The sequence below is a fragment of the Ochotona princeps genome, chromosome 9 (genome assembly GCF_030435755.1).
Source record: "Ochotona princeps isolate mOchPri1 chromosome 9, mOchPri1.hap1, whole genome shotgun sequence".
NCBI classification, from domain to species: Eukaryota; Metazoa; Chordata; class Mammalia; order Lagomorpha; family Ochotonidae; genus Ochotona; species Ochotona princeps.
Window position 1 is genome coordinate 42,517,907 of NC_080840.1, and position 6,000 is coordinate 42,523,906.

Sequence of the window (6,000 nt, forward strand, 5' to 3'; positions counted from 1 at the left end):
GCTCCTGGCTCTGGATCAGCGCAGCACCGGCCATTGCACTTACTTGGGGAGTGAATCATCGGACGGAAGATCTTCCTCTCTTTCTCTCCTCCTCTCTATATATCTGACTTTGTAATAAAAGTTAAAAAAAAAAAATCTTAAAACAAACAAAAAAAACCAATGAAAAACAGTTGAAGTGTAGGAGTAGCTGTGGTTGAGTATTTGGCAACAGAAGAAAAAACTCTGATTGAGAGGTAGGTCATTGGAAGGTTACATTAACCTGAAGATGCCAAATCCCCCTTTCCTCTTGACCACACAGTTTACTTTCCAGTTCTTTCATTGCATGCACACCTAAGCTATATCCAGCAGAGAACCTGAATGCATTCACAGCTTTGCTCAAAGGAGACTTCTTGCCATTGACTGTCCAGGCAAACAACCCAATTGTGTGACAAGAGTCAGTACAGTCAACAGCGTAGTGAGAATTTGGTACTTTCAAGTAATGAAAGTTTTCATGTAATATCACTTGCATAATCACTTGAGTATCTTCTTTCCCCTTTTCTTTTAAAATGAATATTGGTATTCAAAATTGCAAATGAGAAAGGGCTGATTTCTTGGGGTCTCTGAAAAGGACCTGGAACTTTTTATAATCTAACAGGTTGGAACTTTGGGAACAACTTGGATGTAATTTGATGCCTGCTGAAATTTAATAAAATATATGAGCTTCTGATATTGTGTGTCTTTGTTTTATACTTCCAGTGATTTATTTTTATACTTTTTAAAAAGTATCACCACATGAAAGACTGTAAATAAAAGGGAAACCTGATCTTCCTGAAAGAAGAATATGTAAAGAACATTTCATTGTGATCAGCATTTCAATGACTGAGTCATTTTTCCCCAGAAATAGTGGCCTTGCTGCAGAGTGAGGGGGTGGGGAGGGGGGGGCGCCTGTCCTCAGATCTGTTGTTTGCTATGGGTGTAGGAATCTCTCTTAGTCAACCTGCAGGTGGCTTGACAGGGATTCCTTCTTCCCAGCTCCCGGCTCCAGGTGATAGCTAGGGTCTCATCCCCAGGGCAAACAGCTTCAAAGAACCTGGAGCAGAGATGAAGTCGGCAGGGAGATTGGCGCTCTCCAAACACAGGGAGATTGTCAGGAGGGGGCAGGTGAAAATCATATTCTTAATCACAAACAAACACAATTAACTGACAACTAGATTAAGATACCTAATCAGTCAAAATTATGTAGAGGCTCTTATAAACATCATACTGCTTTGGAAACTTCTTAGTTACTCTGGGAGATAATGCTTTGTTAATGAAATACATGTCAGAGGGGCACCTCTTTAGGGGACATTCCTCCTCTTAGAGTGACCTAAGGAGGCTTCAGTATCAGCAATGAGAACTCTCAGGTAGAAGTATGTCTTAAAGAAAAGGACAAGGAGCTCTGAGGCTCCAAAGTCATGACAAAGAGGGGGAAACATAATAACTCTGATTTGGTCACTCAATGCTGCATGCATGTTGAAATGTCAAACTGTACCCCATAAATATGCATCATTATTATTATTATTTTAAAATTTTAAGTACAGTAAATATAAAGAAAAAAGATGAGATATATAAATGTGCAGTAAAGAATTAATCAACAGAGAAAACTATTGCAACTTGAGCTCAGCTGGAGTTGTAGAGAAAGCCATTGATTCAACAAATCGTGCCTAGTTCCCATGAGAGTAATAGATTTGAGAAGAACACAGGCAACATGGGTTCTCCTAAGTAGAATGGAGTGTCAAAATCAATGGCACAAGAGAAGGAACTAACCACAAGGAAAGATTGGTAACGATTTCACACAGTTGATAGAGAACACAGATTTTGAGAAAAACGATGATATGGAAACAGCCCTGGGCCACTGTATCAGAACGCAGAAATGGACACAAAGCCATGCAAGGTAGGAACAGAGAAGAAGTGGAGAGCCACTTCATGTGGTACCACCAAAGTGGGCAGAATGTTTACAAAGGATTGAATTGGAATTTCTGGTTGTGATATGATGCATGTGCACTGGATAGCATAAGGAGCACTTTAATCCATCCAAAGTAAATACTAAGTGAAGATGTTAAAAAGTATTAACATAAATCACCTTTACAAATAAGCTATCCCAATTGGTTTGTTAAATAGAATGAAATAAGTCTGGCAAAACCAAATTACCATAGACCTTCCAACTGCAGGATTAAGGTATTCAAGGATTAAAGCTTCAATCTGAGCAACCACACTAATACTGAGTTGCATTACCAGGTGTGTTCTAAGTCTTGCTATATGCAATGGCTAAAACAGTTAAATATACATATGATTACTAGTTATCAGATCCTTCAGGCTTAGAATCTTTGTATCACCATTAACCTCCCCTTATGCCTCTAGGATATCATTTTAACACCTTCACTTCAGAAATGACCCATTTGTATTCTTCCCCTTAAGCTCTGGGAAGGGAGAAAGATTTGCCCAGCAGAGAAGAGCCCTGCATGTGCCTCAGGTAGCCCAATGCGGCTGACCTTCTACCTATTCCCCACAAGGTTTTGGGGAGCTTCTAGCAGTGCAGCAGCTGGGCCCTGCTAGAAGGAGCTACATGGTGCGTGCAAGGTCCAGTGACGACAAAACCTTCTCTGAAGCCAGTTTTCATTTGGATATTGTTTCCCTGAACTTTCCTTCATGCTGCAGATGGAAGTGACTCATGGAAATTCAGTCATGCGTAGGAGCAGTATAAATTAGATTGGCCAGCCTCTGTACTTGGGACAAGTCACGAATTCTGACTTGTTGGGCATATCCGAGTGCCTGGCTCAAATGGTCATGGCAGGGAGGGTGACTAAATATACTCATGAAGGGGTTGCTCTAAGCTTAATTTTATTAACACGTATGGAAAATATTGCTTAATTCTTCTTCCTTCCCTGTGATTTTCAGTAAAAGAAATCTTATAAGATCAAGATAATCTGCAGTTTTGCTTTAGCCAAAAGCCCAAGGAATATTTTTTGAGGGTACTAAGTTTCAAAACCTCTCCTAGGACGAGCAAAAGCAAGGACTTGCAGTGTAGAGATTAAGCTGCTACTACCATGCCAGTATCCCATAAAAGCACCATTTCAGTTCCAGCTGCTCAACTTCCAATCCAGTTATCTGTCCATAAGACTGTGAAAGCAATGGAAAATGACCCAAGTATTTGTGTCACTGCCACCTACATGGGAGACCCAGACAAAACTCCTGGCTCCTGCCTTCTACCTACCCCAGTAATTGCAACCATTTGGGAAGTGAATCAGAGGATGGAAAATATCTCTCTTTCTCTATCTATCTCTCTATCTATCATCTATCTATCACTCTGTAACCTGGTCTTTTAAGTAAATAAATCAGGGGGAGAGAGAGAGAGAATGTTTTGTGATTTTGTTTCTATTTTATTCCTGGGGAATATGTCAGTTAGTAAAGACAGCAAAGAAGAAAACTCTGATACTCCATTTATGGTCCCATTTGACAACAAACATAAGTTTAAAAATAAGTGTAAGTAATGCTTTCTTTCCCTTGCTTTGGTGTAAGCAGGAAACAGTATATTGGAAAATGCCTGCATGTCACCTGACAACCAAGGAAAGAATGGGGAATGAGAAGAGGCAGATGGAATGGCTGGAAGATTGATTACAGTGAGTAAATACACACAGGTATTGAGGGTAAGTGGAGCTGGGGATTTACAAATACGGAAAGGTAGCAGACTGGAAAGAACTAAAAGATGTTAGATTGGCATGTGTGTTTGCACATGCCTGGAGAAAAGTAGGATTCACAAATTCAAGCCCACTCCTCCTCCATCCAACTTCACCTGTATCTATCTCCTGTCCTTCGTATTCCTCTCTAGCTCCAAACCAGTCAGGAGCAACGAGTGCCCAGGTCTGAGCTGCAAAAGAAACCTCCTGCTCTGTTGGGGGCACTTGACTGATTTGCACCCATTCCCATAGTAGTCCAATGAGACTGACACAGGACACTCCTAGGGGCGGAAATAGTAAGCCGTCTTGAGCACATACACTCCAAAAAAAGACTGTGCCTCCGCAGAACACAGAGCCCATTGCAAAGCCAAGTGTTGGGTACCAAAATGGGTGAGCCAAAACTCCCAAACTGGTTGCACATCAACCTGCCAAATGCCTGGGAGAAACTGCCATGCCTCCCAGGTAATAAGAACTCCAGGCTCCCCTCATTGAACAAGTCTGCCAGGATATCTCTCTGGAGCTCCAGCGTGAGTCCTTAATAAGCCATGTTTGGGCTGCATGTTGGTCTTTGTCTATTGCTATTTGAAAGTGAGCTGGGAACTCGGGGTCAGTAACACATATGTGTATGTTCAGACATACACAGAGGACAATATTGAAATATAGATACATGAAGGCACATCAAAAAAGTTTGTGGAAGTAGGATTAATAGATAATTTGGAATGGGCATTTAGTGCTGCAACTCATATCAGAGTACAATGATAACAGAAAATCAAGTTCTAACTCTGCTGTCAATTCCCACTCCTGCTAACATGCATCCTGGGAGGCAGCAGGTAAGGGGTCAAGTGTGCGGGTCTCTTTTACTTCTATGGAGGACATGGATTGGATTCCTAGTTCCTGATCTTGTCCTGGTACAATTCAAGTTGTGGGCATTTGGGAATGAATCAACAGGTGAGATATTGTACTATTTTTCTTTCTCTGTCTCTGCCTTATTTGGTCTCTCTGCATTTAAACAATAAAAATAAAATACACTGGCCCGGCGCGGTGGCCTAGCAACTTAAGTCCTCACCTTGCATGCACTGGGATCCCATATGGGCACCGGCTGCAATCCTGGCAGCCCTGCTTCCCATCCAGCTCCCCGCTTGCAGCTTGGGAAAGCAGTCGAGGACAGCCCAAAGCCTTGGGACTCTGCACCCACATGGGAGACCTGGAAGAAGCTCCTGGCTCCTGGCTTTAGATCGACTCAGCTCTGGCTGCTGCGGTCACTTGGGGAATGAATCAGCAGATGGAAGATCTTAATCTTTGTCTCTCCTCTCTGTATATCTGACTTTGCATTAAAAGTAAAATAAATCCTTAAAAATAAAGAAATAAATAAAATCCATGCATTTTTTTATACACTCTTCAAAGACTCCATGTATGCAATCATTTCAAAATATATTTCAAATCTGTTTTCCATGACCTTTTTCAAATAGTCTCATGGATGTGCATATGGATGTGCATTCATCTGCGTGCACACATGCGTGTGTGTATGTATCCTGGCTGTGTCTCTGAGTGGATCTGGAAGCAGCGACAGCTCAGTATTCAAGGGAACCCAGACCTCCGGTTCTGAACAGCAGCCTCCATGGACTGCTCGCTGGAAATGACTGGATTAGACAATAAAGAAACATAAGAGCATATTAAAACACATGGGAAACAAGCTCAAATGGCACCCCACTGGAGCAAGTTGCAGCTACTGGGGCACCCAGATAACACACATTAAAGATGATAAATCATTGAATAAAGAGGAAATCCATGGTGCTACGGGATATGAACAAATGAAGAGGGAATAATTTCCTTGAAGTGGAAAGGAATACATGAATATAGAAGTCATGACAGGAACATAAAATCACCACTTGTTCCCTGTTGAATGCATGCTGAAAAGATTGGTGGAGGATTGACAAGGAGCAAGATACCAGGAAAATGGCAAAATTCCCTCTGCAAATAAATACTTCTCAATGACACGGGGAAAGTGGTGACTTAAAAGCAGAGTAAATTGGACAGACAAGAACATGATCAGGTGGTCAGGATTAACATTACCAGGACACCTTGATATGAACCTACCCTGGAGTCTCCCCTAAAGGATGCATGAGCCCATATCAGCAAGACCTGCTGTGGGATATCCCTGAAGCAAACAGCCAGCACTCCTTAGAACAATGGAGGCTATGAGAGAACTAGGGAGGGACTAACTGGTAACTAACTGTAAGGTGTGATCCTGGACTGAGTGTCCAACCAAAGAGAAAAGAGATGTCACTGCAGCCTTTTGAAAACC

At 41.9% G+C, this 6,000-nt stretch overlaps 1 long non-coding RNA gene across 1 annotated transcript in view; it reads left to right on the forward strand.

The window, feature by feature from the left end:
* The window catches only part of LOC131481142 (uncharacterized), a 53,121-nt gene extending 49,129 nt beyond the window's left edge, over positions 1–3,992 (forward strand). Inside the window, exon 3 of the long non-coding RNA XR_009246076.1 lies at positions 3,538–3,992. This is a non-coding gene — a long non-coding RNA (uncharacterized LOC131481142). The remainder of the gene's footprint in view (positions 1–3,537) is intronic.
* The last annotated feature ends 2,008 nt before the right edge of the window (positions 3,993–6,000 follow it).